Source organism: Otolemur garnettii, unplaced genomic scaffold (assembly GCF_000181295.1).
Source record: "Otolemur garnettii isolate 467f Iridium unplaced genomic scaffold, OtoGar3 scaffold00148, whole genome shotgun sequence".
NCBI classification, from domain to species: domain Eukaryota; kingdom Metazoa; phylum Chordata; class Mammalia; order Primates; family Galagidae; genus Otolemur; species Otolemur garnettii.
In genome coordinates this window covers 901,508-911,496 of record NW_003852543.1, presented here as the reverse complement: position 1 = coordinate 911,496, position 9,989 = coordinate 901,508, and the positions used below count along the sequence as shown (strand labels likewise).

At 41.7% G+C, this 9,989-nt stretch overlaps 1 pseudogene; it reads right to left on the bottom strand.

Moving 5' to 3' along the window:
• Positions 1–8,629: 8,629 nt before the first annotated feature.
• The window catches only part of LOC100962207, a 41,319-nt pseudogene continuing 39,959 nt past the window's right edge, over positions 8,630–9,989 (bottom strand).

The following is a 9,989-nucleotide window of genomic DNA, read 5'->3' as shown; positions in this document are numbered from 1 at the left end:
TTTTTTTTTTTAACATAGTTTACTTTTGGATATGTAAACACTATTTTGCACTTGTTCTTGAGGGCAAGGCTTTGTTTGTTTTTGGTTTTGAGATAGGGTCTCCTTTGTCACCTAGCAGGAGTGCAGTGTTGCTATCATAGGTCACTGTAGCCTCAAACTGGGCTCAAGTGATTACCTCAGCCTTGCAAATAGTTGGGACTACACATATGTGCCGCCACCACACCTAACTTAATTGTTTTAAATTCAGTTAGTTATCTTACTGTCTTCCTTTTTTGGATTTAATTTTCTATTTTCTACCTTTTTGAAATGAATTTTTAGTTCACTGGTGTTCCAGCCCTTCTTTTTTTCTAATATGTGCACTTAAATTTCCCACAAAGCATGGCTTTCTACTTTGATTTCTTCATTGACCTCAGATTATTTAGAAGTTAGAATCACAGTTCATCACTTTTAAACATAAGGGTTTTTTTTTCAAGTTATCTTGCCTAACTGCAATTGGTTTGGGAACATTTTATATGATTTAATCTTGAGACTTTATGTCTTGGCATGTGCTCAGCTTTTGCTAATGTGCCATATGCGCTTGAATCCTAATCCTTGGTTCATGATGCAGTATCTTAGCTTGATTCCCCCAGAAGAGACCCTGAGACAAGGAATTTGGACATGATCCCAGTAAACATTGGTAGGAGTAGTGGGAAGTGACACAGGGACAGTGATCTGTTTTTTTTAACTTTATTCAAATTAATATGAGGGTATAATATTTAGGTTACATTGTTCTCACTTCCAGGGTAAAGTTCTATTTGTAGAAGAGCCCCTCACCCAGGGGGCATATTATACACCCTCATAATGTGCACATTAGGTGAGACACAGGAACAATAATCTTCAATAAAGTTTTCCTTTATTTTAACAAGTGTCAAAATAGTTTTTTCTTTAAGCCTTCTCATTTCATGAAACTCTTCTTCCTTTGTCTTTCTTTACACCCACTCTTCAGGTTTCCTCCTACCTCTCTGGTTAATCCTCCCTTTCTCTCACCCAGCCCTTAAATGATGGTATTCTACAAGGCTTACACCAAGCCCTGTTCACAGTCATCGTGAATATCAAACAAATCATTAGCTCACAGATAGTTATCTCCAGTCCAAGCACCTGCCTACATGGTCTCAGATTTCTCAAAGAGAGCACTAAGCCCCCCAAAGTGTCCAGAACTGAAGGTATCATCTTCCCCAGCTTGTCATTTTTCTTCAGCCACCATGCTCTTTCTTTCCACGTAGGCCTGGAATACTCCTGCTTTCAGTGGTCCAGTTTGCTTAGTTAATTCCTACTTTGTTCAGACCCGAGGTCAGTCAAGAGTTCCTTAAAGAATCCTCCCTATCCCAGCTCTCTTCAGAGGGCTCGATTCCACCTCTATGTTGTCATGGCAGCAACATAAACTTCTCACACATGGCTCTACTTGAATGAGGAAACATAAGACAGTATCAAATTGACTATCCCAGAATCTTCAAAAATGTCAGTGTTATGAAAAAAGTCTAGGGACAGTATTCAATTAAAAAAGACTAAAGAGGCTCAGTGCCTGTGGCTCAAGTGGCTAAGGTGCCAGCCACGTACACCTGAGCTGGCGGGTTTGAATCCAGCCAGGGCCGCCAAACAACAATGATGGCTACAACCAAAAAATAGCCAGGCATTGTGTCGGGCTCCTGTAATCCCAGCTACTTGGGAGGTGGAGGCAGGAGACTCGCTTGAGCCCGGGAGTTGGAGGTTGCTGTGAGGTGTGATGCCATAGCACTCTATCCAGGGGGACAGCTTAAGGCTCTGTCGCAAAAAAAATAAAATAAAATAAAATAAATAAATAAGACTAAAGAGGCTGAGCTGGGCGACTCATGTCTCTCATCCTAGCACTCTGGGAGGCCAAGGCGAGTGGATTGCCTAAGCTCAGAAATTCGAGATCAGCCTGAACTACAGCAAGACCCCATGTGGGGGTTGTGGTGGGCACCTGTAGTCCTAGCTACCAGGGAGGGTAAAGCAGAGGATCGCTTGAGCCCAAGAGATTGAGGTTGCTATGAGCTATGATGCCACGGCACTCTACCAAGGGTGACAAAGTGAGACTCTGTCTCAAAAAAAAAAAGATAAGTAGTCTTGGCGCCTGTAGCTCAGTAGCTAGGGCACCAGCCACATACACCACATCAGGCAGTTTTGAACCAAGCTAGGCCTGCCAAACGATAACAACTACAACAAAAAAATAGCTGGGTGTTGTGGTGAGCACCTGTAGTTCCAGCTACTTAGAAGGCTGAGGCAAGAGAATCACTTAAGCCCAAGAGTTTGAGGTTGCTGTGACCTGTGACATCATGGCACTCTACCAAGGGCGACATAGTAAGACTCTGTCTCACAAAACAAAAAAAGACAAATATAATTCATAATTATATTATTAAATATGTATTTCATTAAATTATTTTTTGCCTTCATTTCAGCAAAATCTTATTTCACTTATTAAAATAAAGATTTTCACATAACGTGTGAAGAAGCAAGAAAGTGGGTGGCTGGCACTACTGGGAAATACTTTACTATGCAGCAGCCTGTGACACTCATGCTGTCATTCCTTTCTGGTTTGGATGTAAGGTGGTACAATTGCTTTGAAAACCAGTCTGGCAGTCCTCAAAAAGTTTAACGCGAAGTTACTATATGACCCAGCAATTCCAAAGTATAATCCACCTAAGAGAGTTGAAAATGTATGTTCACACTAACATGTATACCTGAGTGTTCATAGAAACGTTATTTATATTAGCCAAAAGTGGAAACACGTGATAAATAGACAAACAAAATGTGAAACATCCATACAAAGGAATATTATTCAGCCATAAAATAGTGACATACTGATGTTACAACACAGATTAATCCTGGAAGGATTATGCCAAGTGAAAGAATCTAGTCACAAAGGCCACATATGGTATGTGGGATTCCATTTATGTGAAATAGCCAGAATGCCTGTCCAGAGGCAGAAAAGTAGATTAATGGTTGCCAAGGAGAAAATGGGGAGTGAATGAAAACATTCTGGAATTAGTTGTGGTGGTTAAGCAACCTTGTGAATATACATGTATTATAAATCATTGAAAACGACTCTTTAAAAGATTAAATTTTACAGGATGTGACATCTCAAATTTTGTAATTGTTAGAATAAATCCCCTAATTTTAAAAAGCCAACCCAGTCATTTATTCAAATATCTATCAAACATCTACAGGGATTGCTTAGGCTCAGAAGTTCAAGACTAGCCAGAGCGCCTGTCTTTACAAAAAAATAAAAATTTAGGCGTGGTGCCTGTGCTCAGTGGTTACAGCACCAGCCACATACAATGGGGCTGGCAAGTTCGAATCCAACCCGGACCTGCCAAATAACAATGACAACTACAACCAAAAAATAGTCAGGTGTTGTGGCAGGTGCCTATAGTCCCAGCTACTTGGGAGGCTGAGGCAAGAGAATCACTTAAGCCCAGGAGTTGGAGGTTGCTGTGAACTGTGATGTCATAGCACTCTACCCAGGGTGACAGCTTGAGGCTCTGTCTCAAAAAAATAAATAAATAATAAGATTTAAAAAAATTGAACATCTAAAAAGTGTCAGGCACTGTTTTAAGTTCTAGAATTACATATGTCAATGAATAAAACAAACAAAAATTCCTGCCCCTAATGTTAGCTATAGCATCAGAAAGAGGATCCGTAAAAAAATAAAATGGTTGCAGGTCGCAGTTGAGTTTATTGCCAAAATTGGCTAGGATTTGCACAGTGTGGTCTCTCTAGTCCCGATGGTATCATAATATACACATACTGTTTCTTTGTCCATGTTTCCTGGCTTGTAAATCCCACAGCTCTTGTCACAGCCTTTTGTTATAATTTGGGGGCACTTTAGGTCTCAGAAGCAGACCTCAGAAAACGGAATCTCCCCTTCTCACCTTATCTTGCCCTCTCATCTGCTTCTCTCCTTCCCCAAGGCGAGACTCTAATCTTCCCTCGCCTTCTTGTCTTGGAGCTGACCGTGAAGAAATTCTCTGACTTAACCTTTCTGGATTGCAGAACATAAGACCCCTGTTTCAGAAGGGAGCCTGCCCCATACCCAGGAGGAAGGAACGCAGAGAAGCCCCAAAGAATCGGAACAGACAGACTTTGCAGGGTTTTCCCACTCAGTCTGTTAGTATGAGATCACCATGCCACTTTTATCTAATGGCATTTCTACCTAGTTGTCTGTACTTCAGTCAGGTCTATCTAGTGAAGTCTCCATAAAAGGCCCAGGATTACTAGGTGGGAGATTCCAGATAGCTGACCACATGGAGATTTCTGGAGAATGATCAGCTGGTGAGGCATGGAAGCTCCATGCTCCTTCTGGATATGCATCCCTTCATCTGTATCCTTTGTATAATAATGTCCTTTATAATAAACTGGAAAGCAAAGAATAAATAAATTAATAAAGTACAAAGCATGTTTCCCTGAGTTCCCTGAGCTTCTCTAGTTAACTGATCCCAAGGAGGGGATCATAAGATGCCCATCTGACAGGCAAAACAACCTGGGGCTTGCTCCTGACCTTGGAATTAGTGGCAATCATGAGAAACTGAGTCCTCAACCTGAGGGATCTGGTACTACTTGCAGGTGGATAATGGCAGAATTGAACTGGAGAACACCCAGTTTAGTGTCTGCTGCAGAACTGACGGCTTGCTTATTGGTAGAGAGAAATCTCTACACATTTGGTCACAGAAGTCTTCTGTGTTGGATACTGTTGAGTAGGAGAACAGAAAAAAAAAAAACACTTTAAGTATGTTTTTCTACTCTCAGAGGCCCAGAAAACAGTGCTCTGAGGGCCCCTGACAATTATGGTCATATTCTTAGACTTCTGAAGGCAGGAGAATCACCTGAAAGTCTGGCAAAAATGGAAAGTACCAAGAATTATGGTCCCTTAGGTCTGTATCTTTAGTTACAATGTTCATTATGGAAAATTTAAAACAAATATAAAAATAGATGAAAATGATGAATAGTCATCCAGGCTCCCAGAGACAACTCTGGAGACTAAGAGCATTAAGGGCCAGTCGACGCAATAGGCCGGATTGTCTTACACAAGAATTTTTTAGCCTCATCACTACTGACATTTGATCAGGCTTATGTCACCACACCCGGCTAGTTTTTCTATTTTTGGTAGACAGGGTCTCGGTCTTGCTTAGACTGGTCTCTAACGCCTAAGCTCAAGCAATCTGCCAGCCTCAGCCTTCCAGAGTGCTAGGATTACAGGTGTGAGCCACCACACTAACTTACTTTCAAATGCTTCACATCATTTACTTATTCCTGATATTTCTTGGAAGTTGAGATTTTGGACACCAAGTTTCAGAGAATACAAATGACTTGCCCTTTATTTTCAAATAATGAGCTATATAAATTAACTTATATTTTAAAAATATAGGTGTATCCCTTACCCTATATTTAATTTAGCAAGTTATTATTTTTAAATGTTGATGAGGGTATAGGAAATTGTGCTCCAATCATAGCTACTAGTGGTGTAAATGGGGGAAGCATTTCTGAAGAGCAATACAGCAAGACTTGGTAAGAGCTGGAAAAATATCAGTATCTTTAACCCAGCAAGTCACAGTCTAGAAAATCATCACAAGGCCAGGTGTGGTGGCTCACATCTGTGATCTAAGCACTTGGGAGACTGAACTGGAGGGATTGCTTGAGCTCAGGAGTTTGAGGTTGCAGTGAGCTATGATGATGCTTTTGCTCTGTCTGGGTGATCGAGCAAGCCAGAAACAATCTTTAAAGGAAAACAGATCATCACAATGAAATGATTTTGAAAACTAGCATGTATACACCCCTATTATGAAACTAATTTATACCTTTTATTTATTTACTTTTTTTTTTTGAGACAGAGCCTCAAGCTGTCCCCCTGGGTAGAATGCCGTGGCATTACAGCTCACAGCAACCTCCAACTCCTGGGCTCAAGCGAGTCTCTTGCCTCCGCCTCCCAAGTAGCTGGGACCACAGGCACCCGCCACAACGCCCAGCTATTTTTTGGTTGCAGCCGTCATTGTTGTTTGGCGGGTCCGGGCTGGGGATTCGAACCCACCACCTTAGGTGTACGTGGCTGGTGCCTTAACCGGTTGAGCTATAGGCGCTGAGCCAATTTATACCTTTTATATGAAAGCTATAACCTAATAACAACCTAAGGATATGGGGAAGGGGGAGGGAGGGGGGAATGGGTGAAGGGAGGGGGATTCAAGGGTTCACTTCTGTGGTTCATCTTACAAGGGTACAAGTGAATCTTTCTATGAGTAGAATATGAATGTTCTAACACAATAACTAAGAAAATTACGTGAAGGCTATGTTAACCAGTTTGATGGAAGTGTTTCGGATTGTTTGTGAAAACACCACACTGTACCCCAGAAGTGCATTAATGTACACAGTTAGTATTCAATAAAAGAAAAGAAAAGAAAAGAAAATTAGCAAAGATTTAGCTACAAGGGTTTGATCACATTGTGGTTTGAAACCATGGAAAGGGAGTTATGTAATTATCTTTAAAAACAGGATTGTCGCCAAGCATAGTGGCTCACACCTGTAATCCTAGCACTCTGGAGGCCAAGGTGGGTGGATCACTTGAGCTCAGGAGTTGAAGCCAGCCTGAGCAAGTTGTTTCTAAAAATAGCCAGGTGTTGTTTTGGGCTTCTATAGTCCCAGCTACTAGGGAGGCTGAGTCAAGAGGATGACTTGAGCCCAAGAGTTTGAGGTTGCTGTGAGCTATGATGCCATAGTACTCTACCAAGGGCAACACAGTGAGACTCCGTCTCAAAAAAAAAAAAAATTGACGATGTGCAGTTGGTCATGCCTGTAATCCTAGCACTCTGGGAGGCAGAGACAGGTGGATTGCTTCAGCTCATGGGTTCAAGACCAGCCTGAGCAAAAGCAAGACCCTGTCTCTACTAAAAATAGAAAAACTGAGGCAAGAGGATCACTTGAGCCCAAGAGTTGGAGGTTGCTATGACGCCATGGCAGCCTACCCAGGGCAACAGCTTTGAGACTCTGTCTCAAAAATAATAAACAAATAAGTGAAATAAAATAAAGTGGTCTTGAATTTTAAAAAATAAAAATAAAAGAAATAAAATTAGGATTGTCCCGATAAGTTTTGGCATACCTATGTAATAGAATGTATTTATAACAATGAAAGATATTAGTAGTGTTAGCCGACAATGTAATATACCTATCCTTAGTTTCATTTAGGTTTTTTAAAATGTGCAAGAATATGGCCATGCATGATGGCTCATGCCTGTAATCTCAGCACTCTAGGAGGCTAGGGCCAAAAGATTGCTTGAGCTCAGGAGTTCAAGACCAGCCTGAGTAAGAGTGACAGCCCATCCCTACTAAAAATAGAAAAACTAACCAGGTATGGTACACACCTTTAGTCCTGGATACCCAGGTGTCTGAGGTGGGAGGATCACATGAGCCCAAGAGTTTGAGTTTGCAGTGAGCTGTGATGAGACCATTGCACTCCAATTTGTCCAGTTTGAGCAACAGAGCAAGACCTTGTCTCAGAAAAGAAAAAAGGGGGGGAAGAAAAATATTGAGATCAGGAGAGAAATATTCAAGGGGTTCTTACACTCTCTTTGTGTAGTTTAAATTTTTTTGTGTGTGTGAGATAGAGTTTTACTTTGTCCCCCTTGGTAGAGTGTCATGGTGTCATAGATCACAGCAACCTCAAACTGTTGGGCTCAAGCTAATTCTCTTGCCTCAGCCTCCCGACTAGCTGGGACTACAGGCTCCTGCCACAATGCCTGGTTATTTTTAGAGACAGGGACTCACTCTGGCTCAGGCTGCTCTCGAACCTGTGAGCTCAGGCAATCCACCCGTCTTGGCCCCGCAGAGTGCTAGGATTACAGGCATGAGCCACCGTGCCCGGCCTATTGTTTGAATTTTTGTTACCATTAATTTATGTATTAATTCAAATATTAGTAATAAACTTAACTTATGTAATTCAAGGTTCTCTATGTCCAAGCTCATGAGATGTTTTTCGTCTTTTTTTTCTTCAGGTTAATGTTTTTTCTTCAGGTACGAACAACCAAATCACAGTATTTGAATTTGTTAGGCAGAGTCCCTCTTGTAGCTATGTCCTTCACCCAAAAAGTGTGCCATACACTCCTACATTGTGTCCATTCAGTGGGAGCACCCAAGACTCCCTCTCCCTCTTCTCCTCCCCCTCCCCCTTCCCCCAACTTGAATTGAAATGAGTTTTTCTCCTCTGGGGTGTGAATTAGACTGGCTTCATATTGAGTACATTAGATATTTGCTTTTCTATTCCTGTAACACTTTACTGAGAAGAATGTGTTTCAACTCCATCCAGGTTAATACAAAAGACATAAAGTGATCATCTTTTTGTGGCCGAATAGTATTCCATGGTGTTAATCCATTCCTGAGTTGATGATCATTACATCTTGGCGACTGTAAATTGAGCTGCAATAAATTGTCTTCTTTTTTGCAGTTCTTGGCCAGGGCTGGGTTTGAACCTGCCACCTCCGGCATATGGGGCCGGCGCCTTACTCCTTTGAGCCACAGGTGCTGCCCGATCCTTATAAATTGTCTTTTTTTTTTAAACTGCGAATATGTTTTATTTGGCCATTTTGGTTTACAACAGAAACTCAGGGAATTCAGAGTTAGTATTCTTGCCCATGAGCTTCTTATAGACACCAGAAAAGGTTTCAACCTTATGTTCCACATCGTTCTGCTCTACTTTGACGAGATGCACCTTTATGAGCTGGCTGCCATCCAGCGGCACGTTGATTTTCTTGCCCGCAATTTCATTTGGGAAGACCAAGTCCTTATAGACCACATCATGCATGGCTGTCAGAGTGCTGCTCCTGAGATGCTTTTGTTTATTTTTTGCACAGCTTTTTCGAGTTGGCGTAGGCAGAATTCTCCTCTGACAGATAGAAACAACATGCTTCCTACGGAACTTTTTCCCCAATTCGCATACTAGCCAGATTTGAATTTTGTGGAAAAATTTCAATTGAGCAAGAGCAACAAAGATTGTGATAGTTTTCGGACCACAAACTTCAATTTCCTTGCTGCCCTTATATTCAGCTTCCTGAGCTGAACCTTGAGGACCAAGTTCATCTCCAGCTCCAGAACAGCCTGGCACATGCCAGACTTGAACTCATTTACCTTTTTGCCAGTAGGTTTTTTGGCACTTCAAAAAAGTGCTTTTTTTGTCTTTCGGTATTACTTATTCCTAATTATATTGAATCATGTTGGTTGGTTCAATATTGTCTTCTAATATCTCTATTTTTTTTTTTTTTGAGACAGAGTCTCATTATGTCATCCTCGGTAGAGTACTGTGGCATCCATCACAGCTCACAACAACCTCAGTCTCTTGGGCTCAAGCAGCTCTGTTGCCTCAGCCTCCCAAGTAGCAAGATTACAGGTGCGCACCACAACACTTGGCTATTTTTAGAGATGAGGTCTTGCTGTAGCTCAGGCTGGTCTCGAACCTGTGAGCTTGGGCAATCCACCTGCCTCAGCCTCCCAGAGTGCTAGGATTACAGGTGTGAGCCACCGCCCCCAGCCCTCTATTCTTTTTTATTTATTTTTATGTGTTAGTGTTGTGTTGACTGGGTTTTTAATGTTAATTCTTCCTCTATTGCTATTATTTAGTTGGGGTTTTTTTTTTCTTTTTGAGACAGAGTCTCTATTGCCTTTGGTAGAGTGCTGTGACATCATAACTCACAATAACCTCAATCTCTTGGGCTCATGCAATCCTCTTACCTTAAACTCCCAAGTAGTTGGGAGTACAGGTACCTGCCACGACACCCAGATGCTTTTTCTAATTTTAGTAGAGACAGGGTCTCACGCTTGCTCAGGCTGGTCTCAAACTCCCGAGCAATTCACTTTCCTCAGCCTCCAGAGTGCTAAGATTACAGGCTTGAGCCACAACGCCTGGCTGATATTTTCAGCCTTAAAAAAAAAAAAAAAAATTGGGCTCGGCGCCT